This window comes from Diplotaxodon limnothrissa, linkage group LG23, assembly GCF_057381915.1.
Source record: "Diplotaxodon limnothrissa isolate DT_005_m linkage group LG23, D_limnothrissa_male_GT1.1, whole genome shotgun sequence".
NCBI lineage: Eukaryota > Metazoa > Chordata > Actinopteri > Cichliformes > Cichlidae > Diplotaxodon > Diplotaxodon limnothrissa.
In genome coordinates, this window is record NC_140617.1 from 14218535 (window position 1) to 14245984 (window position 27450).

The window sequence follows — 27450 nt, forward strand, 5'->3', positions numbered from 1 at the left end:
TTTTGGTTTCTGGTGGTTTGGGATTTTTTTTAAATTAGAAATCAATACATACAGTTTTTAAATCTGTTTACTGTATGTCCAGATTATTATACAGACCAGTTTAGTGTTTGAAGATAACGCACAGACAAAACAATTCAAGGTTGTTGTGGAATTCCAGCATCAGGCACGAAGCAGATAAAATTCTTGAGATCTGTAAAGTATCACTTCCAGCTGTTGTTAAAATCATCACAGCTGTCTTCAGTTAAAACACTGTATTGTCTGATGCAAAGGTGGCTATAATAGAGGCCTGTGATTGTAGCCACAATACAGATGGCATCTTCCTGTTATCTTCCATAAAATCCTAACAGGACAACGAAGGTGAGGTTTCAGGCTCGCAAAGAATGCCGGGATTACATGTTTCAATGTTTTTGAAGACGAATCGCCATCCTTTATGTCCCACTGTAATATTTAATTACGGTAAATGTTTGTGTGTCTTGCAGCTGGTGGTAGAGGTACACAAACCTAATCAGTGCTAAAGCTGCAGATGTTATTATTCATGTGGGAAGCAGTGAATTGTTTTTCCGTCTACATACCGGAAAGGCATGTTTATGTGTTTGGAATTTTGCAAGGACAAACCAAAGTGAAAATAAGGCTAATTTCTCAATGTGTGCTATCTAATTAAAAGCTAATTATTTGAAATAGGCTTTATAATGGCTAGTCTTGACCTTTTCACGAAACAGTAATAGGAGAGGCATACGCATGCAGCATCTGGATGTTTTAGAATAATCTCTGAAATACTCTAAAACAGTTTGTCCTTAACCACGCCAGATACAGAGGTGCTATCTCACTGCTTTTGTTTCCTTAGTTTTACTGTATTGCAGGGTTCACTGGAAGAGGTCACAGCTTTTGCAGCATTGTGGGAGTAGAAAAAAAACAACATTTTTTTTTAAGATAAACCATTCTTTTCTTCTCGGTGCTGAAAAAAATAGCTCTGCGCTCACACATCTTGTGCAGCATAAAAAAAAAGCCACATTCTCTCATATTGGCCTGTCTGGGATGGAAGAATGCTGCTTTGCTTGAGGTAAGGAGAAGCAATGGCCATTTAATTAACCTTTCCTGCCTCAGTCTGCTCACGACAATTTTGCCTGTGACTCCCTTTAATAGTTTAATGACCTTGCTGTCAGTAAGACTGAGAAGGACTGAGTCAAGGTATGATTTAATTAAAAGAGTCCATATGTTTAAGACTGTACCCACGGAGATGCAGAAACATTGGGGTTCGTGGTAGTGACAGAAGTGACCTCACTATTGAGTTTCAAAATGACAGCGTGCAGCGCAGTGTAAATAATTAGACGGGAAATGCGAAAGAGAAAAACACCCTTTGAATAAGTCGTCTGTTTGTTTGTCACTAGCCTTAGGTAGTTTTTGTAATCAATGTCCAGTAATGCTGACTTTATCCACAATATGGTGCTAGTGTCCCTTTCAGAAAAGACATTGCTTCCATATGCAAAGTAGTTGCCTTGAAGAATATATATGCAGTAGCCAAAGCTTTATTATTGCGGTGTGGGTTTGGAGAAGGTTAAATGTTCCCATTACTGCTTTTCATCGGTAGGTCTAGATAACTGTAGATGCAAAGGTTTTACATTTAAATAGCTTTGTTTCTGATTACACTGAAATGATTTAGGAATTTTCACAAGGTTTTGACAATGCTACATCTTCCTCAAGAAAACTGACCCATTTACTGCAGTTCATATTTGCTTATAATATCCAAATACCTGCTATGTTTATCATTCTCATTATTAAAATCCTGCTGCCTAGTGTTCCACTGATTTTCCACGTACTGCTGGTACGTCATGTCTAACAACCAGTTGTGTCCTGATTTCATCCTGCTGTTGGTACCCAGACTAATTTTGCATTAGTCATTTTTGTAGTTTGAGACACTGGGTGGATAGGCTGAACCTCAGGTCTACTAATAGTGTTGTCTACTTACATTGCACGGAGATGGAACATTATGTATGTCAAATAGTGGTTTTGGGCTTTTGGAGAATAAGTTTAGGTTGCAGGTCTATATAATGTTTCATGTCAGGTGGAACCACAAAGTACTTTAATAAGCGTTAGCTACCATAGACCTAGCAGTCACCAAACTATGTAGACAATGTAAAAATTAAGTCTGTAGAGCTCAGCCATAAGCACCCATTTTTTTAAGGGTTTTGGTGCATTTCTCATTCATTTTCGTCACTAACGTTTTAGAAAGTCTAATAATGAACTACTAATCCCACAATGCACTGTAAATCCCCAAAATTCCACAGTAAAGAACCTTAAATTGAATCAGTTTCATTCAACTTATAATAATAATATAATTTGTCATTTTTGTGGTGTGTGTGTTTAGTAAAGTATAGCCTGGTTATCAATATGACACAGTGGTTCATTTTAGACTGTGAACACTGCAGTTTTGGACGTTTGGCACTTGCAAAGAGCCCACATGTTTGTGGGTTGAAAAAGTGGCCACCGATCAGAGATATTGCTATTAGTTTAGGATTGTGGATACAAGAGTTTGCTTCCTTGGTATTGTTGGTAAAATATGTTTTTGTTAAAACATGCTTGATTTTATTCAGACTTGTGGTTTCTACAGGAACACATACAATTGTTTCACAATGTTGTAACCTTTAGTGAAACTACTTTGAATGGGTTCAGTGTTATGGCTCTTAATCCTAATCCTAATGGAGAATATGAGTGGAATTTTTTATTTCAGGAACATCAACACTCAATTTTCAGGCTTTTTTAAGGTCCTGCTATGGGCCATTGACATATAAACATGGGTGTAGCCACCTTGCTGCCATCCATTGGTTTTGCAATCTGCATTTTGAACCTGTAACATTAACATTACTTTTTTTAAAACTAGTTACCTTTTATGGGTGCCAGGGTAGATAAAAGCTAAATTGTCGGCTAACTCTAGCAAGCTTGGTTGGCAAGTTGCATTCATAAACTGTATGTGTGCAAATCACAGACACACATAATAGAATGTTACTCACCAAAACTGAAGGATAAACTTCTGGGATGGACAGTATAACAAGCCTTAATAGCCATAATATTAATCAGTCAGAACACTGATCAAATGATAAAATACAACAGACATAAACAAGAGCTTTCATAGTTAACCCCACCCCCCCTAAAATCTAAGACTAAGACTTTGAGTTGTTCGAACAAAAGTATAAAATATATTTGCTTGCAGTTCTGTTCAACTTGCTTCTAGGCATACACCTCATTGTGAAGCAATTTAGAGAGAAAAGGAGAGGCTGAAAGAGGATTGCAAGAAAATAAAGAACAACAGGAGGTGATGTTTCTTAGCAATTGCAGGATATCGCTTCATAATAGCTGTTAGCAGTGCTAATGCTAACTAAGATTTCATCAGGACATCAGGGTGAAGGAGGCTGGAGTTTCATCTTGTTTCAAGAATTTTCATGAATGCAGGGCTGTTGGAATACATGGCAGGGGGCTTTAGCCAGGTGGTAACTCTATAATTGCTATGACCACTTACTAACACATAATAACATGGTCTTTTATTTTCTGGTAAGTACCGGTTCTCCCACTGTGGAGCCAAAATGGCCACTCTGCTGTAATCATTGTTTAGTCATTTAATGTAATAGCAACACACTGGGAAGGCAATAATTTCCTTGCTCACACATAAAAAGTTGCAGCAGAGATCTTAAAAGTTCATGTTTGGAGACAATGACTTTAGCTTCTTACGTTTTCTATTTCGTGGTTCAAACGGGACACTGGCTCTCTATCCCCCCTCGCAGCAGACTCTGCCTGCTCAGAGAATGATGGAAGACTGCCATGGTCACCTGTGACAGCTCAGCTGACTGTCATACACAGTACCGGTCCACTGATGAGAGTGAAATTACTTCATAATAGTAGGGGTGTTCCTGGGTTTATATAACGATATGATAATCCTCTTTTCACACAATGATGATAATGATCATTATTATGGCAGGGGAGTAGGGGGCGAGGAAACCGCTTGGAATGGAGACTTTGCTGCATAATCCTCCTGCCTTGAAAGGTTAAATACGGATTTGAATATTATGATCCCCCACTCTGAAAATGATAGTACCGTATTTGAAGCAAATGTGCTCATTGTGCACTTTACCTTGTGGAGCAGCATGAGTGGCACACTCCACCAAAGAAGACATGCTTGCAGTGCTGTATTTGCACAAATGCTAGTGGGAAAAGAGCATTATGAAGAATAACTGACTGGAGAAATCCACTGTTAGAGGCATTGTTGTCATACTTAAGTTTAATTGGGGCTGTAGTAGCCTAAAGGTTTGCAAGACAGACTTTGGACCAGAATCACCAGAGCAGAAAAATATGCTTTCAGAAGTAAATGTGCGATTCTTTCTGCTCCTTTAATGTTGCCCTACAGTATCACCCTGCTTTCTAACTTCTAACTTAGCTACAGCTGTTGTAGTTCAGTAGTTTTGTGGCCATCATGATAACGGTTTATTGAGCTGCTTCCAGATGCTAATGTACAGTATGATGGGGACATCAAAGATTTTAAAGGAAGAGTGTTTTCATTCTAGCCAAGTGTAGCTGCTCAGTTTGTGGTTAGCAGTGTAGAAAGGACATACTTCCTATATAAAATCACTCTTTGTGCAGGGGGTATGAAGTATAGATAATTTAGTTGGGAGTCTTTAACTCACGGTGATGAATTGGTGGCGTGTGGAGGCTATACTCCGCCTTTCGCCCTATGACACCATGAATATGGTCAAGCCATTAAGAAAACAGCTGTATGGGTTTTTTAAGCCATTCCTTTTTAAACCAGTTCTCATATGTCATATTTTCATCACAGTATGATAAATCTAATGATAAGGAACACAGCTGTTTATTGCTTTAGCGGTTAGCAAACTCCAGATTTAACATGAGAAATCTTGAAAGACTCAGTGCAGGTTAGTGTGGGCATCTCATATTCAGTACTTAAAAAAAAAGCTGGTTAAAATGGATCTTTGCTTATTTGTCTGATGACACCTAACAGTAACAGATTGTGGCAGATCAAGAGTGATGTCGCAGTGCACTAAAGTATACGTAAATATAACCACAGACAAGTAAACAGATTAAGCTGCTAGTTTAAGGAAGTATGCAATGATTGTGATCTTTTGATTTTTCAATGCTTTAAAAATGTTGCTAAAAAGTTGCCACTAACTTTCCTTTTTTCTAGAATTCTAATTCCACTGTGTAATATTGTGCTACCTAGCATAATCATTTACTCTGCATGGTGTAAATGCCTTTCTTTGCTTAAATTTAGTTATAACTCGATAATTAGGCCTGCTGGAGTTTAGTATATCAAACAGCTTCTATTCAAGACTGTGTGCTGACTGCAGCTCTGTTCATGAAAATGAGTCACTCATGTTTGTATAAAGACCTTGCTCACATAGTCTTTCTATTCAAACATTCTGATTACTGATGATAATCAATAACTGGGATTGGGCATTTTTAAATATGTGACTCACCACTCAAGGATTTTATAATTGTGTAGAGACCTTGAATATTATCAGCGTATTATTAACTGACTGGATTTCCTTTGACTATATATGTACATGATTTGGTTCTTGGATTCTTTTGTCTTTTGGTTACATGCACCTGGGGTCCACAAATTTTAGCGAGCTTGTGGGGTTGGTTTACATCCATGAATAGATGAATATGGAGTATTAGAAGTTTTTAAGGTACACTTACTGTTGTTCTAGCAACTCTGCATGCAAACATGCTGCTGTCATTGGCAGCAGTCGACAAAATTGCCAAGACTTGCCACAGAGCATTTGCCAGAGAAATGTCTTTATGTTGCCAAATAAATATTGCTTTTTAAGGCACATAATGCAGAATAGACTGTTTGCTTGATCTGTAGCAAATGTAGCAGAGTAGCATTGCAGCTGAGCACAGAGGTGATAAATTATCCGTTCACTTTGAGTAACAAGTTTGTCAAAGATATTCCTGGAAAGGTAATAAATGTTAACCTCGTCATTTTCCCATCTCAACATAACTAATGTACTGTGTGTATATATATATATATATATATATATATATATATATATATATAAACACCCAGCACGCCCCTGCGGGCGGTTTATCCTTCAAGCTCGGGTCCTCTACCAGAGGCCTGGGATATACACATATATATATACACACATATATATATATACACATATATATATACACATATATATATATATATATATATATATACACACATATACATATATATATATATATATATATATATATACACACATATACATATATATATATATATATATATATACACACATATACATATATATATATATATATATATATATATACACACATATACATATATATATATATATATATATATATATATATATATATATATATATATATATATATATATATATATATATATATATATATATATATATAAATAAAAAAAATCCAGTGTGGTTGAACTGCAGTGCATTTCAGTCAGCATTGAAGGAAGCGGCCCTGTCTTTAAAGGATGTAGTCAAGTGCCAGGCTAAACTTTGTTCATGAAAGAGAACTATAAATGTAAGTATTGATTGTTGATGACCACTGAATGTGAGAAGTTCTTGACTGACAAACTTGTTGAACATGCAGACATTTTTCCAAAGTACCTCTGGTCGCTCACTTGACGAAAAATTGAATGAACTTTGGGTCAACTATTTTTATGTGTGAATGAAGTGTTTTTGCGCCATCTTTTCTATCACAACATCACACACCTATTGCATTATGTGCTGAACAATTGTATCTGCACAATTTAAAGCTGAAGCGTTTGATTAAAGCAGCTGCTGGCTCTCAACCCCATTTTTTTTAAAATTCACTGTAATTAAGGAAGAAGAAGAAAAGCTTTTGTGCGGTTGAAACTGCCACATAGTGATGTGAGCGATTCATTCAAAAGGAAGGTTAGGCACCACTTCAGAGTAAAAAATTGCGAACTGCTTAGTACGTGCAACAGTGAGGCATCTAGGAGTAAAAGTGAGCACAGCAGGCTTCTATGTGGGAGATAAACAATGTGTTTCATGCTTAGACCTCTCCTTCTGGCAGCATCCCTTGATAGTAATCCTGACATTCGGACTTCACACATCTCTCTGACTGAATATCCAGCCTAAATTCTGGTGGTTGTTCCCATTTAATAAATAGACCATGTGACATGTACACAGCAAACTGGATAATCCACAACACATAGTGTAGTTGATCAACTTGCTTGATAATTTAAATCGCCCCTATAATATATGATATACCATAACCAATTGTTAGGGATTACATGGGGAACAAGTAATATCTTAAGTGGACGTCTAACAAATACAACACAATACAGATGTACTGTTTGTTTTGGGAAACAAAGCATCAACTGATTATGTGTGCACTATGCGGCTCCCATGAGACATGATACTGAAGAACATCACCGGTGTCAACCATCAGCCTCTTTATTAATGCTAGAAGACACACTGTGCTGATGTTGAGCAGTATTATGTGTCGTGGTACTAATAGTTGTTAGAATTATGTGTTTTTCCTTGAATAAATCATAGTAGGTAATCATAGTATGCCTCATCCTCAGTCTTTTTGTTATTTTTGTATTCTGTGTTTTCTTGCTATTCTTTATATATGTTTCTTTGTGCTCAGATTTAGTCTAGACTCCCCAATGACTCCCTGGTGTGGCCTTGTATCTTGTGACAATACTTTGTAGACTTAGTCTCAATGTTAGGTTTTTCTCTCTTACATTACTTCCAGTTTCATTTTGATACTCTCTCTTGTCTCCTGTGTTTAGTTTTACTTTCCTTGTCTGATTCTCCTTAATTATCCTTAATTTCAACTGTGTCTTGTTATCGAAACAAGAATCCTGGGGTTTCCAGCTCCCCCAGTAATCTCACATCTCTCTCACTATCTCTCTATATATGTATTAGCACAAGAATGACTGTGATGCCAGCCCATCAAAAAAATCCATTATTAGAGCACAAACCAGGTTTAATGATTGATGGAATAGAAAAAGCTAGAATTAGCGCAGCAATAAGGTGTTCGAATAATTATTCATAGTTAGAACCTGCAGCAATTATTGATGATTGAAAATGTGTTTTCAATCATCCAGTTTCCTCAATAACATTGGGGTTAGCTGCTGAAACAGACAGCTTCAGAGTAATTCTTTGCTCATTTTCTACATTTATTATAATATTTCTGTACTTTGCAAATTGTTTTCTAAATCTTCCTTTTCTTGAGAGCCATTGTAATTTAATGAACCAATAATTATTTTTAGGGCTTTATGCTAAATCACAACTTGATATCAGATTTTAATTATGTAATCTTGTGACTAAATTATCTTTCTTTAAGGCAAAAAAAAATATCCCTAAACTGTGCAACTTAAAGTATATTCTGCCTGCAGAATATTTAGTGTCTGCAGAGCTCTGGCTACAGTAGCCTGTCTGCATATATGTGTGCCTGTGTCACTCTGTGCTTGCTGTACACGTGTATAATGTGAGACTAGTATGTGCAATACAGTGGGAGAGAGTGCAGTAGAAGCTGTGCAGTTTGTGCCAAATTTCAAACATGATTTACATTCTCAATGTAATGTATTAAAACGTTGACAGGGCAAAAGGGATTCACAAGATGCTGCATTAGAAACTCAATTTCTGTGATGAATTGCCTGAAGCCACTGAATTACAAACTGCTCCCTACCACCTTCCTCGACTCACCCCCTCCCATGGCTCAGAAGTTTTTTTTTGTGCGTGTCAAAATCTTCTTAAACCTCTCTCTTAATCTGATCTGCTGAATGTGAGAGGGTGAAAGGATTTTCAGACTAAAAAGCATTCATTTTTCGTCTTGTTGTGCATTGCCTTTTCCAAGTGCTGGGTCAGTAATATTCAAAATTTGCTGCTTGGCTCTTCCGTCTCCCCGGCAGCAATCTGCTTGTCTCGGGCTTATGGACGTCCTTTCCATACCTGCATTTTTTTGTCATTATCTGTGACTGGTGAAAAGCTGCCACTAGACTAAACTAAGTGTAAGCATTATTAACTAAGTCGTTTATGTTGGTGATGACAAATATTTGTATGGGTTTTAGTACCATATAATATACAGCGATGATATACCATTTACATATATCCTTTATAGACAGGGTGACTCTGAAAAGCTAAATAAAAAGTAACACCCTTGAAAGAAACATTAATTAAAAGGTAAAACAGTCATTATAGGGCTTTATACGATGATAAATAACATCATTATCATCAACATCACTAACATCATCAATAGCAACATTACACACTAGTTCTTTAAGATTAGCATGCTTTATTATGCATTTATTAGGCGATAACTATGCCCCTTTTGACAGTTAACTATGCTTTCTGCAGCTACTAGTTCTCAATAGAGAACAATAACATACTGTGATTTATAAATATATTAGGCTAGACAATTTGCAGAGCCTAAACACCGCCTATGGAAAACCGCAGGAAAACAGTTGCTAACAGAAACACACAACATATAAAACTAATGTGTTAAAAAGAGGGCAGCTATTAAGGCTGTTTTACTAAATATATGTGTGTTATTGCTAATAAACACATGATATGATCCTGAAGGGTGATACACCAAACACGGCTGCATCGTGTTCGGCTCTGCTGTGGTCGCTAAAGCTAACTGTTAGCTAATGAGTTGCTGGACATGTCCATGGTGCCTCTTCTTTTTGCTCTGGGTTATTCTTGATAAAAATCTTCAAAATAAAAGTCTGAAGTTAGACTAAAACTGCTGTGCATTACACACTCACAGTGTGATTTGAAGCTCTGGAGATGATGGAGCGAAACCTTGTCTTATGTCACATCCAAGGTAAATGAAGTTGCATAAAAATCATTTCATTGGGTGTTTGCTTTGACTGAACCAAAGGAAATGTGATAACTGTTATTTTTGTATTTGAACCCAAATTTTGTTGCAATGTTTCCCATGGTTTGAGAATTTACTTGTGGTGTTAGATGGCGAGACTCAGTGGCGGCTCCTGAAAAAAATCTCAGGGGGGGCAATTTTTATGATATCGACTAAAATGACCCATTTAATGAGTACATCAAACAACACAATTTTAATTTAAATTTAAAATGAACAACCATATTCTGGCCATTTGTATAGATTTGTAAAAATGAACAACCATATTCTGGCCATTTGTATAGATTTGTAAAAATGAACATGAACAGATTTTTTTTTTTTTTTTTTTGAATGAATGAAAAATAACTATTGAAAACAACAACTGTAAACTGATTGGGGGGGTGGGCTAAAGAGAGAAAGAGAGAGGGATGGAGAAAGAGAGTAAATATGGTTAAGGGTTCTTATTTGTACAAGAACTTTGCTCGTCTGTCTTTCTGAGTTAGAAGCGATCTAACCGAATTTGGGGGAGGCTGTGCCTCAACCGTTAACAATACCGCTGCCATCGTCTCTCTCTGACCTTATAGCTCACTTAGGCTACTGACTGAGGTAAAATTCTAGAACAGCAAATCTTCGCGCGTTTTCTGCAGGGGCGCAATTTTAAGCGCCCCCAAACCATTTAATTCAGCGACGCTGATAGGTCAAATATTTATTATTTTCCCCTGGCAACCATTTAATGATAGGCTATTTCGCTGCATATCAAGGGCGCTTTGACGAGCGCCCCAGAAGAAGAAAAACACCGTTTGTTGGTTGAACTTTAATGAGTCAGCTGGTGAAAATGTTAAAATACGCCTGGCTGTATATGGGCACACACATAGTAAAACTATCATTGATGAATTTTTTAAAAATATATATTTTTACTCCTCCACATTTGGGGGGGCGGAGCCCGAGCGCCCCCTATGGGCCAGCCGCCACTGGCGAGACTTCAGTTTATAGGTGTTCAGTAGCTAATGGACATGCGAGAGATCAGCAGCTGTGAAATTTACAACAAAACGACTTTGTTTGGATGAGTGTCATTTATAATATTTCTCAAACTATACACCGCCCTTCGAGACTTCATCGATTCCTCAGGAAAACATCAGTGCAGTGTAAAGGTTGTTTAGAATTGCACAAAGCATTCATGCATGAAAAATTATTTTATTTATTAGTGAGGTACTTAAAGCAAGATATGTGTTTCAGTTTGTAAAGAATCTTCCCCTATAGAAGAAAAAGAGTGTAAAAAGTTTGTTGTGCTAAGGTCGAACTGTATGAGTTAGAATGAAAGAGCTAAATTTACAATAGAAATAAAGCAAACAAAGCTTCAGTAGAAACTTCTCTAACTTGTCCTTGCAGTACAATACCTTTCGTTACTTTTCACGCGCTGTTTCAAAACACTGTTTTCATAAAGTACACGGTTTTGTTTCTTCGTGCTCATATTAAGACTGAAGTTTTGACAGAATGCAGTATTTAGATGTATTTTCATGCAACCATTTGGAACACACTGCTTCTCTGCTGAGAACGACAACAGAGAAATCGATTCGGTTGCTTAGTAGTTCGAAGATGTTCAGTGATGTTTATAATTCAGAAAAAAACCCACTGAGTTTGAGATGAATACAGCTGCTCCCCATTGAAACACAGCAAAACCTTTTTTCTTCTTGTGAACTGAAATAAAACCATGCAACAACCTTCAAAAATGGATCAAATCAAGAAATGACAGTGATTTAAACTGTTTGTGCGTTTTGGATATTTGGATACATTAAAGTTACTTGTGTTACTTGAGTAACCTGTAAAAGATCCTTGAATAGTGACTGGTTGGAGACACGTATCTTTGGTTGTGATGTCAAGAAGTCTTTTAAATTTTACAGAAAAAGAGGAATTTGATATTAAAATAATGTATCTGGAGATAATGGTCATTTCAATGGCAAAATCATAATTCCCTGAATGCATTTTACTTGTTAAACAATCTGCATGAATGCTTGATTTGAGTCTGTTCTTTACAAAAAGAGCTGTCATGACTGTGTTTCAGTTGGAGCTCACACACCATTCTCAGCCACCCAGCATGATGGTTGTGCGGGAGAAATGATTGTATTATACTATGTCAGGTCAGGTAATTACAGCAAAACACTAATAAAGGTGAATCTTGACCCACAGTCATTTTGAGGTCCTTTTGTCTTTCAGCACATTATTTCCTTTGCTTTACTTACTCCCAGATTGTGGCATGTGCAGTTCATTTCACGTTTATTCACTTATGCAGTTTTGAAGTTGAAGGAAATTCAGTGAATCAAAGGGTTTTTCTTAACTCTGTGAGAAAATAATGTTTTATGTACTTATCATTGTTTAAAAAAAGTTATCCTCCTAATTTTTGCCTGAGGTGGTGCATAATAGAGCATACATACTGTACCATACCATACTTTATTTATATAGCGCCAACACATGGCCGACCAAATGGCTGTACAGCAGAAATATAAGAAGTACAATAAGAATAATAAATACAGTTAATATATAACAATAAAATAACACTGTCAGTTGACCACCATCAAAGGCCAGCAAATAAGAATGTTTTTAACCTGGATTTAAAGACTACGGCCTAATGTGAAGAGGAAGATCATTGTAACGCTTCGGGGCCACAACAGAGAATAGATACATGGTCCATATGTTTTTGGACACTTTGTAGTTTTGCTTCTGTACATCACAACAGTGGATTTTAAAAGTTATCATTACGGTGTGATTGAAATAAGGATTTTCAGATTTAATTATGTGGCTTTAACAATGTACTGTATTAACTGTTAGGGAATTACAGCTGTTTTTATACACAGTCCCCCTTTTTTGAAGGCCCAGAAGTAATTGGACAGTTGAGTGACTGGCAGTTTTATGGGGAGTAGAGTTGCCTGTTGCCTTGATATTCCATGAAAAACTGAACAGATAAAATATTTGGAGGTGATGAGGTCCAAATACATTGATGAAAGTAATTCAAAGCTGTGAGCTAACATGTTCTTTTCCTGTCTAGGACCGTTAGCACCCTGGGAATTATGACTTGATGGTGAAAAGCAAAGGTGGAAGTCAAGGCTTGGGCAGGCAGGGACTTTGAGTGGGTGAATAAGTCAAAACGGGGTGTGTGTTATATGGTTATGGATGTGACATCCGAACACGTTTGTGTGATGCTTCGTTTTCTCTTTTACAATGGAGGACAACAGCGCTAGTCATTGGCTTAGTTGAATTACTATGTGGATGTCAAACTGAATTTTACCTTCAGCACAGAAGTATCAGAAAAAAAATCTGATTTTGCAATTAACTTGGTTAGTCATTATGAAAATGTAGCAAATGTTAATTTTAATGAATACGAATTTAAAAGATTCTTAAAATATCCTTTGCAGACGTGGCTTTTGCAGACTGTAGGGTGCCCACCCAGAAAAACAAAGTGTGTGCTCTCTTTTTTGTTTTTCTTTTGGCTTTGAGATGCATGTGTCAGAAATAGGAAAATAAAAATCTAAAAATTGAATTGAGAGCTAGAAGATGAACACAATAAGTATCCGGAGGAGGAAAGTACTTTTTCACACAAGTGTCTGATTCATTGTTCTTTGGGTTCATGTTTTATAAGGATGATGGTGCCGGCCCATGTGATTGTGCCTCTCCTCATTGTTCTTGTTGATTTACAGCAGCAGTACAATGGTGTAATAGGAGTTTGGCTTTGGTGCTTTAGAAGAGGTTTTGAGTAATGCAAGCGGGGTCTTTTGTTTGTGAGCTTGATTGCGAGGAGTGGGGAAGCCTCGGAGCTGTCATCCCAATAAAGAAAGCTCCTCTGCACAGTGTTAACACCAGCATCCACTCAAAAGAGGGGGAAAACAGATTTAGTTCACTGCTGTTTGCTTTTCACACAGAAAGGCCATGCATTAATGGAAATCCAAATATTCCAGCATTACCAGAGGATGATAATGTAAATTCAAGTTAATATTGGTACAATGTGTGTGTGACAGTTTGCCATAATGCGCTCTTCCTGGATTAGTCATTCATTAAACAGGTTTGCCATGCAAAGCCACTGTCAGATTTTTGTCAAGGAGGACAGAAAAAGAGAGAAAACAGTGCCAGCAGAAGCTCTTACAATTAAAATCTGTAGCCTGATTATGGTGACCAGTTTAATCTCACGCATGTGAGTTCCTCTGTAGAATTGGAGCAACAATTCTTTGCAATAATAGAACAGAAGAGACAGGCAAGACAAAGGATTGTATTAAAGCGCTCTGTTTGGTGTAAAAGAAGCTGGGAAGCATTGTCAGGAAAATTATGTTGTTTCACATTAGATGCTTTAGAATAACAGCATCTATTTATACCTCTTTTCTACTCCTTCAATGTGGCAGCTATTTACTTTGCAGTGCTTTATAATGTGAAATCTGAGAGAAAGATCAAGTGCTTTTGTGTTTAGTGTGCAGAGATCTCACAGAGATGTATGGGTTTTGTGTTATAGAGTCCTGTTTTGTTGTGCTTGTGGGTTTGTATCTATGGTGACACGTAAAAGTGGTTCTCCTTTGAAACATTCTACCAACATTTTTTATTTTAAATATTTATTTTAAGGTCTGCATGCAATTCTGATTATAGCTTTCTTTGGATCAGACTATCTGTTGCTTGATTTAAAATTTGTCATTATATTTATACTGTGTATATGCCCAAACACCTTCATGTCCTGTCAACGTCAAGCATTCCTGATTGAATTAGGTACATTGAGAGCTGCAGATCCTAATTCAAACTGCTTGTCTGAGTACACAAAGTTAAAATTATGGGTAGAAATAACTGCGCTCCTGCCATTCTTGTAAATTAGAATGCTTAATTTGGCAGTATGTACTTTATTCATATCACATATTACTTTGCTACATCAACAAGAATGATTCCTGATTCTCCTTTTCCATATGTTAAAATGCTTGCGGGGGGGGGGGGCACAGGGAAAAACCCCGAGCTGATCTGTAGTGTGTTTGCTGGTCTCCCTCTAGAGTCAGCAGTTCATCAAAGGTTAAAAATGTTGGCCTTAAAAAGCTGTCAGTTGTTACACAAAGCTTGGCCAAACTGTCATTTTCATCACAAAAACACATCACACCCAAATAACCATGTAAATCCACTGTTTTCCATCAAACCAGATTACAAGTCTGATTCCTGGCTTTTAATCTGACTACTATATACACACAGCGTGACAACCACACACACACGCACACACAAGCCCGTTCAGCTATCTTAGTGGGGACCTTCATTGACATAATGGTTTCCCTAGCCCCTTACCCTAACCATTAAAAATGATTGCCTAACCCTTACCCTAATACCTAACCATAACCTAATTGTAACCCTGACACTAGAACCACATTTTGAGCCTCAAAAAGGCCTTCAAACTTGTGAGGTCCGGTGAGTGTGTCCTCACAAGTGACTGTTGGTTCTCACAAGTATAGTAGAATGCAGATTTCGGTCTTCACAAAGATAGCTAGACAGGAACACACACACACACACACACACACACACACACACACACACACACACACACACACACACGATGGATACAATTCACTGTTGGAAACTAAAGATGCACACAGCTGCCACGAATTATTGGCTTTTTCTAGGTGACAATAAATGACACAGACATGATTACTTAGCAGCTTCATATATTCACGGTTTGTAATAGCGTTGGACATAACAAGAGTGTCAAAAATGAAGAATTCTCAGTTATCGGTGGAATCTGTGTGGATGAAGGTTAACTGAATTTCTTTAAACAATGTATGAGATGCTTTAAATTGTAACATACATCAATTTGTAGATTTCTTTCAGTTAAAGACAAACTAGCTTAAAATGTACTCCAACACTAATGACGTTTGCCTTCTTGTAAAGACATAACCTACATTTTTACCATACATTAACAATGCAGATAAAAGATGTCTGTAGCCACCGTGACGTCACCCATTGGGTAACGAAGCTGTGAAGTGATTTCTCTGACAGCTTCATGGTGTTTTGAAGACTAACAAGTTGTCAGTCAAAAGCTGTTAACCAATGAGCGTGCAGTGCCCCCAGAGTCAGCTCACATGCTAATTTACCCTCCTTTCTCTGACTCTTAGAATGTCCATAATTTACCTGACGTGAAAGTAGCGACTGAGCCCTTAAACTCTTCGGTAAGGTGTTTACTGAGGGGACAGAAAAAGGCCAGTATGAGTCTGTTTAAAACGGGGTGACTGTAGTTCAGGAGGTAGAGCAGGTCATCCACTTATTGGAAGGTGGTGGTTTAATCCTTGCCTTCTCCACTCTGCATGCTGAAGTATCCCTGGACAAGATACGGAACCCTAAGTTCCTTTCTGATGCTTCAGATGCGTGAGCACTAGATGGGAATGGCTTTTTTGTATAAAGCACTTTGTTTTTAGTGCTCCACCATAGTAGAAAACATTGCTGGCCATTTCATTTCATTTCAATTCAGTTCAGTTTTATTTACAGTTATCTCAAGATGCTTTATATTGTAAGGTAAGGTAAGAAAACAGAGAAAACCCCAACAATCAGACTACACCCTATGAACAAGCACTTGGCGACAGTTGGAAGGAAAAACTCCCTTTTAACAGGAAGAAGCCTCCAGAAGAACCAGGTTCAAGGAGGAGTAGCGATCTGCTGCAAATAACTGGGGGTGAGGGGAGGAGGACAGGACACACTGTGGAAATAGTAAAATAATAGGAAAAAATAAAATAATACTGAAGTTAGTATAACCTCAAAAATATGTCTAAATAAAAAAAGACGTCTATATAATATGTGCAGTTGCATTCAGTTTTATCTATATAGTGCCAAATCACAACACGAGTCAACTGAAGGCACTTTATATGGTAACGTATACCTTACAATAATAAATCACTTTGTAATGATTCCTCAGAGAGAAAAAGTCACACTTTTCTTTAACATGTTAAGTTACTGACTTACATGTTTAGCTGTAAGCTTCATTTTGTGAGGAAGGCACACTTTCTGCTTCCATGAGGCTTGAAACTATAATTAGGGCTGCATCAGGTGACGGTACTATAGAGAGGTTTGTTAGACCCATGCAACTAGTCAGCATCCTACCTTCACATATAATGTTGACATTTTAGAGGACAGCTTGCAGTCATGTTTCCATAGCCCTGTCTCTATATATGTAAATGGACACCAGCTTCGAACCATAAATCCTGCTGTTATGCAGGTATAAGCTCAGACTGTTGGAGGACTTCCCCGATGTGAGTGCGCTGAGCACTTCTCTAGTCTCTTTTTTCAGTTATGTGCTCTTTCATATGCTACTACTGCATATCATTTTTTTTGTTTTGCCTTCTCTCTTTTGTAGTTGCGTTTTGTCCTGTTTATTTGTTGTCTCTCTGTGTTCTTTTCGAACCGTTCTCAGCCCCAACTAGTTGCTACTTTAATCCAGTGTGAGGATAAAAATATTCATTTTAGCAGCTTTAAGTAAAATTTGAATAACTGTTTATTGGGTTTATTGTGTAACCAAAAGGTTTGAATACTTCTTCTGCCACTATGTTACAGTATTCCTAGTTTCGTATCTGCAACCAATAAATGCAATCATTCTTATTCATAGTGGATTTGGGCATCTTCTTTTTCTGCCGACACATTTCTTCAAGGATTTCCTGTAGGGTGCGGCTAGTGCCTCATTCATTTTGAAAGAAATAACGAGATACAATGCACCCGTTTGGATAAAAAACGGCAGATAGTAATACAAGTTTGTTTGACTGCTTTTGTGATCACCACCTTCAGGACGCACAAGCATCATAAATACTCCATACATCCTCTCATACAATTCTGGCTTTGGGTGCACGCTGTTTGTCACTCTTTGGATTTGATAAAAAAAGATTGGTCTCTGGAGAATGTGTTGTTACTGTCATAAAGGGAAGGCCATGTCCACATTATTATATTTCTCATCACGGGCAGCAGTGTGCAGCTTTTCAGAGCACTTTAATCTGCTCCCCAGCCGGACACATGGGACTTGGCCTTGCCCCCTCGTCACCCCGGCTGACTCACGGTGGTAAATATCAGATGGGGCCTCTGCACAGCACAGACACGATACAATCAGCATTCAGAACAATGCCCTGCATAATAGGAGTTTTTCAACTGGTGGCTACAGCCCAAAGGACCATTCTGACATGCATATATGACAAAAAATAAGAAAAGAAATCTTCACTACCTTTTATTACCCTCGTAGCTACCTGGAATGTAGGTTTTGTGAACTTCTGTAACACATTCATGTCTACAAGTTATTTTTCTTTTCAGTTTTCTGACCTTTCTTATAGCAATAAATTTACTTTTCTATTTTTTTACTTTTTCTTAAATAAAGACCCTTTTCAGACGGCTTTGAAGACGTATAAATACTTTCTTTTGACTAAAGGTCTGCATATTGTTGTTGCCGTCTCTTCTTTGGTTTTCCATTTAAAAAGGTTCAATTGCTTGGCTGCCTGGTTCCCCTCCATTATCAAAAGAAATCACAATCTTTCAGTATGTGAATGAGTGATGACCATGATTTTCAATTATAAGCATTTTGAATATATCATATGATTTGTTTCTCTTGCTGTTGTGTTGTTGCGGTCTCACCAATCATGCTCAAGCACATTTTATCCTGATTTTTGGTGTGCTTAAAAAGCTCTGCTTACTATATGTATCTTTAGATCTGAGATGTAGATCTTGGACTGGTAATTTTTTTACAAAATCAGTCAATTTCTACCACTAATCACAATTGCTTCCCTACTCCTGCACAATTATCCTTTCAGAAGAAATGTTATTTAAAATCTGTTTTTAAAAAAATCATTAAAAGCTAAATCTAGGCAAACATATTTTTTCAGGAGAAGACGCAGCAAAGTTTTAAGATTTTGTGTGTGGCACCAATTTTTTGAAAAGCTGTAAAAATTGCAGAAATGCTGCTGAATAATTGTTTTCCTTTCATTCTGACTGACACTTATTGTTATTCCTATTTGAGCACCGTTTTGTTATTAATCAGTCAGGTCATGTGGCGAGTGCTGTCACTGTTGAAATAGCTTTAATATGGACTGCCCCTCTGGGACAAACTTGGTCATTAACTCTAATGCCATTTTCTGCTACAGAAACCTTCACCCCTCCTATTTCACCCCCTTCATTGATTCCAAAATCAAGAGGCAAACGACTCCCAAGACATTTAAGCACACTCAATTCCCCTCCTCGGAAACTAAAGAGGCAGGATCGAGTCTTTTGTCTGAACTCTGACCTGTTACTCCTCTGCAGATAATCTGCATCAGCCTGAGGACACAGGGACTCACTTCACCTAGACTGACTTAAACAATTTGTGTCTTGTTAAAAGCACGTGGGCACATCATTTACGGGGCTAAGTAGGGAGGGGTGCAGGGAGGGCGTTGGGAGAGCGAGCCACAAAGCCTGTGATGAGGATGAGGGGAGGACAGGTCAGATGGTAAGCTGCATCTTTAACATAGCTGCTATTGATTTTAGATTCTCCCCATGGGAGAGACAAAATGTCAGATGCGCAGAGTGAACAGTTAGCACCTCTGTCTGTGTCTCTATTTGTGCTAAAATTGGCAGTAAGCAACAGACTGAAGGCTTCAGGTGCACAAAATATCTAATCAACTCTCATAATACAAAGCTGACAACTTTTTTATGTCCTGCTCTTCAGACGAGTTTGTTCTGTTTTGTGAAACTGGAACTGCACTATGTACGTATGTAGTGTAACAGAATTTTAAACTGGATTATTTTTGTGCTTAGGAATCATCTCATACTCTATATCCTTTAACATTTTTAGACTTCTGTGCTTATATAGACAAAAAATTACCTACAAAGAAGAAAACCTTGGTTATTTGTTGACAGTCTTGGTGTGGCAGGTGTGTGAATATTTGACAATGTGGGGAGACTATCGAATTATTTATTATTTGAAAAAATATTAGCATGGAAAAAGACACAAGAGATAATTTTAATAGGCAGTAATCTAGTTAAATTAACGTTTAACATTGCTGGCCATTTGTACACCCCCTGAAAGGTTGTCTGATGCTAACATGTTGTCATGTTTATATGCGCTGGGTACTCCTTTAGCATCATTGACCTTTGTCTAAGTTAGCATTTTGCTAGATGAGGGTGTCTAACAACCAATAATGCCACATTTTCTTCCTGTTTTAGAAAAGTGATTGGTTCTCAAATATTTGATAAAAAAAACAGCACAGTCATTCAAAATGACTTCTAGCTGAAGTTCTTGAGATATTAGAATATTTGATGTAAATATATTAAATAGTTAAAGACAATATTAGAACACAATTGGTCATCTGTAACAGACTCCAACAACAAGAAGGCTTCAATGCACTGTAGAGATCTATTACTGTTATAACTGAGATCCACAACTATCCAACCTCATACTTAGTCACTCTCCTCCTCCTCAGCCAAACCACCAAAGCTTGTGTACCTACTTCACTTTACTATGTACATCTTGCTAGTACCAGGTCAGACCCACTTCAGAACTGCCTTAAGCGTAGCTTATACTCCATTGCAAACACAGTCTAGTTGGAGACCTGACATCTTTGAAGTTCAAAGACTTTGAAGTCAATGACCACAGTGAAGATGGGCACACTGTGGTCATTGAAGACTGAACAGCAGCAACAATGCTCCGGTAGGCTGTGGTGTTTAAATGATGCTCAGTTGGGACTAGAAAAGCTGCCCAAAGTGTGCCAAGAAATATTCCCTACACCAGCGGTCCCCAACCTTTAAGGTGTTGTGGATAAATACAACAAAATAAAACCAGTACCGGTACCAAAAAAAAGAAGATTTATTCACAACACACGAGAAAACACGGAAAAAACGGGCAGGGATAGCTCAATAGGTATAGTGGTCGCCTCACGATCGGAAGGTTACCCTGAGGTACCCATGAGCACACTGCTCCCCAGGTGCTAGATTGGTAGCTGCCCACTGCTTCACTGAGTTAATGGGTTAAATGCAGAGAGGAATTTCCCCACGGGGATCAATTAAGTATACATTATTCTTCTTATTATTAAAAGACCAAGGGAAACCGAGTTAATGATAATAACGATAAAAACCGATAAAAACCCCGAAAACCATAAATTTTATACCCGAGCCGATACTCTCGTGGCCCAGTACCGGTCTGTGGCCCGGGGGTTGGGGACTGCTGCCCTACACCATTACACTAAAACCATCAGCCTGAATCGTTGATACGAGGATCCACAAACGTTAAAACCCACAAAAAATTTTGACCCGACCATGTGAAAGTGGAAGCAGAAATCATGACTCATCAGAATGTTGGTCCAATCAAAGTCCAATCTTGGTGAGCCTGTGTGCAGTGTAGCCTCAATTTTAGCTAACAGGAGTGGTACCTGGTGTGACCTTCTGCTATTTTTCTGCTCCCTTTCTTCTTCAAGATTCAGTGTGTTGTATATTAAGAGATGCTCTTCTGCATCTATCAACTTGAAGAAATCTGGCCATTCTTCTCCGACGTCTGACATCGACATGGCATTTTCTCACAGAGAACTACCGCTTACTGGATATTTGGTCTTGTTCTAATCTGGTCGTGTGGGACAATCCCAGTAGATCAGCAAACACTAAGATTGCCTTTCTGGCACAAATACCCATACCACATTCAAAGTCACTTAAATCACCTTTCTTCTCCATTCGGATGCTCAGAACAAACTTTAACTCATTGCATTGACAATCTCTATTTGCTTAAATGCATTTAGTTTTTGTGATATAATGGGCTGCAAATATTTTCATTAAAGTGTAGTCGAACAACTATACTTAATGAAGTGGCTGTTGTAAATTTCTTATTGATAAATCCTTGTATCCTAGTGAAAAATAGTAGTGAAAATAGTAAAAAAATGTGGATAACTCAGTTTTCTGTTTCCCTTGGGCATCAGGATACGGGCATCTCTCACCGTTACTGTCACGGTCCTGGGTCTCCTGACCCAGCGTTTTTAGTTCTTTGTGATTTTTGTATTATTGTACTTGTGTGTGATTTATTCTATGGCTTCTAGTTTTGATCCCTTGCCCTTCATGTCTCTCTGTGTCCCCTCTGTTCTGTGTAATTGTGTGTCTTTGCATGTTTGAGTTTCTTGTTTTCTGTCACTCTGCATTGTGCATTATGTTCTCATGGTTGGTTTTTTGTTACTCTCTCTAGTCTAGTCTCTTGTGTTCCCAGCTGAGTATTTCCCTGTGTATTTTGGTTCTTAGACCTCTGCCTTATGGTTTATGTCTCTGTATTTCTTAGTTGCTGTCTCCACTGTGTCAAGTTCGCGTCTCTGTGTGATACTTCCTGTTTTACTTTGATGGTCCGTGTCTCATGTGAATGCGTCCTGCTTTGCTTGTCTCGTCAGTCCTGATTTCTCCCAGCTGTGCCCTCCTTCTGTGTCTCATTCCCCTCGTTACTTCCCAGTGTATTTAAACCCTGTGTTTCTCTGAGTCAGTGTCGCGTCGTCCCTCATGCTGTGTGGATCTCCCTGTGTGTCTCTCTGTGAGTTTTCCAAGTTCCCAGTTTAGATTAGTTTGTATGTTTTTTCCCTGCCAGCAAATAAAGCTGAGTTTTGAGTTCACCTCCCTGAGTCTGTGAGTCCTGCACTTTGGGTCCAACTCCTGCCTGCCGCACAGCGATTCATGACAGTTACAGGAAGTGGTATTCTCCTTCAGTGGACCTGTACAGGGCATTCCAGCTTGATTGGATAGCTGTCAAGATCAGTGTTAATACCAGGTGTTAATACCTGGTGTACATGCTATGTAAAGCTTTATCGGGGTTTAGGAAAGCCAAATATCTTACTAGCATTACCTAAAAGAAGTCCCACACCAGTGAGAATTCTTTACCTCTCAACTGAAGGTATCAGCACAGCGTTAGCTCTTAAATATATGAACTCGGATTTTTCTAGAAATAACTTAATTTTCATTACTACCTTTTAGAAAAACTAGACCTAATCTAAAATTTGTAAAAGTAGTTCCATAAAAGGATGTACTGAACCAAAAATGAAAAACATACTCAAAAGCATGCCTTTTATAAACTACCAATTCACTGTTGTATACTGAAGAGGTCAGAGAAAAATGCCTGTACAAGTGCTAACAATATAGAGAGTATAGTAAATAAAGCATGAAATCCCTCTCTACCAAAATGAAAGGTACTAATGCCCGTTGAAATAAGCAATAAGGCATTGAAAATGATGCATTTAAGAGAAAATATATTACCATTTGAAATGGACTCAGCTGTTGTCTGTTAATTAGATGTCCTTGAGCAATAGAGGCTGTCTTCAAAAGCAACAATAGATCTTTTCAGCATGTTTCTATGGCTTTGCTATTTAGGCCTTCCCTTTTAGACTGTTCAAGGCAACCACGAGCCCCTCTTTGGACCGAGCATGTTTTCCTTGTTGTCTTTATCGTTTTGTATCATTTAGAGTCACTGTTATCCTTATCGAGATATTTCAATTACATGGCTTCTTTGCCACAATGTAATTTATTGAATCACTGGTTTGCAGGAGATGTGGCCTAATCACGGATTCTTTCTGTACTTATCAATGAGCTCCAACAGGAAAATCATTTCAGTCAATAAATGCATTTTTGTTTACTATTCATATACCATTAAAATGTATTTCTGCTTCTCTGAAGTTATAATCCTTGAAGCTTTTCATCACATGACAGTGCATTCTTGATACTACATACAAACTTTCATATTTACATCCGGTAGTTACCTTTCTGAAATCCTCTTTAGTTTTAATTCTGTGGCATGATCCATCATTGCTTTGGAAAAAAAATCATGATGCATATGCATTTTTTAAACTCTTGGAGCTGTATGATATTGTAGACAAGGTATATTCTTGATAAGATCATCTCAGGTGTAGATCTCTGGCTGTGTGCACACCCCCTGCTGTTCAGACATTTTGTTTGAGAGGCAAAGCTAGTTGAAAGAAAGTTGTCTTAAAGGAGGAGGAGCTAAAATTGCTTTTTTTCAGACACGATGAACTGAGGGGCCAAATAGGATTGTTCTGAAATATAATTTAAAGATACTGTAACAGAGTCCAAGAAAAGAAAGCTTGCACTAGATGTGTACTACTAATACTAATACTAATACTACTGCAACTACTAATAGTAATAATAATATTTAATTACCACATTTTAATCTTGTATCTAACTAATTTTACTATATTATTATAGTTTATATTATACTATATTTGATTGGGGGAACTGCTGTATCAAAGCAGATGGCACCAAATATTACAATAAAAACACACTTTAACAAGGACAGATGTGAAGTTTAAGAAAAAGGTGAAAACTTGCAGTTTCAGATATCTCCTCCGTGTCACCTGCAGGGGAGTGCCACCTCTATTTCAAGCCTAAGCTTTGAATATTGCAGTATTTAAAGAGCCTGTCCAGGGTGTAGACAGGTGTCAATCTGATGCACAGCTAACACAGAGAGACACACAACCATTCACACTCAAATTCACACCGATGGGCAATTTAAAATCGCAAATTAACCTAACCCCACAAACTGGGTGGCTTTGGATTGTGGGAGGAAGCCAGAGTAGCCACTCAAACACGGGGCGTACAGGCAAACTCCCCACAGAAAGGCCCTGGTCAGGCCTTCTTGCTGTGAGGCAAGAATGCAAACCACTAAATATAATGTAAAAATATATGTTAGATTAAAACTCTGATGACACCCAGCTATACTCAAAAGAATTCATGCCACAATTGCTTTATATATGTCCAAGAAACAAAAGTATTTTGTTTCCAGAGCTGTAATTTTGTAATTTATTATTTATTTCTGTATTTTTTTGGGGTGGGTGGGTGGTGGGTTGGTTGGAATGTTTAGCTGTTTGCATCAACTTCCTGCCGGCGGAGTAAGAGAAGAGACTTGACGCAGCAGTCTGGTGTGGATCAGAGGTTTCCCTTCCCTGAATCAGTAGTGCACAGAGCAGGTTAACAGTCCTGTGCCCAGGGAGATGAAAAAGCATAAATTAAAGCGCTCCCTCAAGGAGAAGAGGGGGTGCTGGGTTACCACGGCATTATCAGCGCCGGGTGAGAAGCACACAGAGCTCAGTTTCATCCTCATGTTCTTTGTTAACACAAAGGGGGTCACCTCCATATGAAAGGAAATATAATAACACACAGATCCTCGCACAATGGCCGACTGCTGACAAATTCTCACCTAATTCTGCCCTTATATTCGCCATTCTAAACTTGGGAGAGGCATCAAGGCTGATGTGATACAGAGCAAGAAAAAAAAAAGGGAGAGAGAGCCATGTGGAACACAATATATTTGCTGATGAAAAATATAGCACGAAAATAAAACAAGCATGCACATGCTCACTTGAGAAATGTTTTAATTATATACAAAAGAATGTGGCTAATAAAGGAGGGAATTAAGGCAAATGCTCAGAGCGATTGTGGGAATTTGGCCAAAAGGAAATGAGTTGCCTCACAACCTCGCTCCCTCTCTCCTTCTCTCTCTCACTCCCCGCCATTAAAAAGCATGCAACTTCAAGCAGTTTTTTAATCAGCTAAAAAACATATGTGGCTTTGCAGCTAAGACAGCTTGCCCAGGCGCTGATAAATGCCTATCACTAATTTGCATATGGTAGAAGCTACCCTTTAATCAGAACCTCTAATCCCTGACGGTATTAATGATTTTTTTTTCCTGCTCGTATAGTATCATGTTTGCTAATTCCAAAGTGATCAGCTTCTTGTATGCGTCTCTTTTTTTGTGCTGGCATAATGGCCGAGTTGAGAACTTCTGTTATCCTACTTTGGCACATAATTAGGACTACAAAGGGGGACAAATCATGCTGAATGGGACTCACAAAGAAGCGCTCCTTTTTTCAACCCCTTCTTTTTCTGCTGAGCTCTCGTTAACAGTTGTGTCACTTCATATATAGCCGCAGAAATGGGGAGAATTTGATGCCAAATCTCGAGCACACGCGACAGCGCTTAAGAGTTCTGCCCAGGCACTGAGAAAAATATCAAAATTTACCATGTAATTAAAATGTCTATCACCCTTCGGCTGCTTTAGAGGTTGCATTTTCTCCTTAAAGTGCCACTCTAGGCTACAACACATTCCTCTTAATTTCTTTGCTAAGCACCTTGCTGAGTACTTGTGTTTGACCTTATTTTCTACTTTCATAAAAATAAAATCTGCTCTGACTTTACTGAATTAAAATGAAAACAACCGAAGAGAAAATATCACCGGCTTGACGAGGACCATTGCTAAAATAATTGCTAAGTAAAATAGTCCTGTACTGGAAAAGTAAATACCTCAAAAGCAGTGTGGCCTGTAGTTTTGGGTCACGATGCTGTGTGTGTGTAAGAAGTGGATTAAAAATGAAATAGAATGTCAACTAGGTACACACGACAGCTGATTTATACAATTCATTTGGGCCATTACTTTTCATTAAAGATCAAATGAAATGGGTACTTACTTACTAAGAGGCCTTTGGGGAGCTGAATTGCAGAGAAGAAAGAAGATTAAACTTTACATTCAGCCCCAAATTTAATTCAGAAGTAATCAATCGCATAATGGGCCAGCAACTGTAGCCGGGGTGATTGAAATGAAATTACCATATTTTTAATCTTAATTTTCCACACTGTTTATCTGACACTGTCAATATAAAATACAAACAGATAATGAAATAGTATTATATTGACACTACAATCATCTCTCGAGCAGCCCTCTGTGATTAAACCGCTGGAATGTTTGATTACATTTTGTTGGCTGACATTACAAATGACACGGATGCTTCGCCGAGACTTGCTGCCGGCTGGAAAATGAGCCTATCCATCAAGGACTCCTGGCAGCTTCTCCCTTCCAGTCGATGGCTACTGCCAACGGTCTGGGCACCCTTCTGTCAAGCCGTTTAGCACCCTAAAGAGGGAGGGAAGTGTGGTGGTGTGCGGGGGCTCTTAGGGGGTGGAAGGAGGTTGAAAAAGATGGTGGCGGGTGAGGGGGTGAGACAAGTGATTCACGGCTAATGATACAAAAGCAAAGAAGCCACAGAGTGGGAGAGAGAAAAATGTCTCAGGCAACATATCGCCCATGCAGGTGTCTCTTGGCCTACCATAAAGGGACCATAAAGCCCTCACAATGCAAGGCCCACACTCTGCAAATCAACAGCTCAGCCGCTGCCCTGGATTTGGTCTGCACTGCAGTCATCAAGCCCTGTCCACAGCTATACCTAACCGACTCCATGAATAGCCTAATTACTTTTTAAGGGGCTCATCAATTATTGGTTTGCTCTTTGGAAATCAAGACAACGGGAACAATATGACTACTTCATAATATTCACACAGGAGGGTATTTCGTTCTTATTCTTAAGTTTATTTTACAACTTTACAGTTTAGGTGACCAGCTGCCTGTTTAATAAGGAACATTTTACTATAAGAACAACGATTGTGAACAGTTCTCAAACTAACAAATTAATGTTTCATTTATTTATCAAGGGGACTACATAAGTGAACATATCAGATTTAGCCCAAGTGATCATTTTCAGTTGCAGATTAATATATATATATTTTTAAATAGCTGATATGAAATGCTTTGAGTCCTACAACCCACAGTTGTTTAAAAGAGAC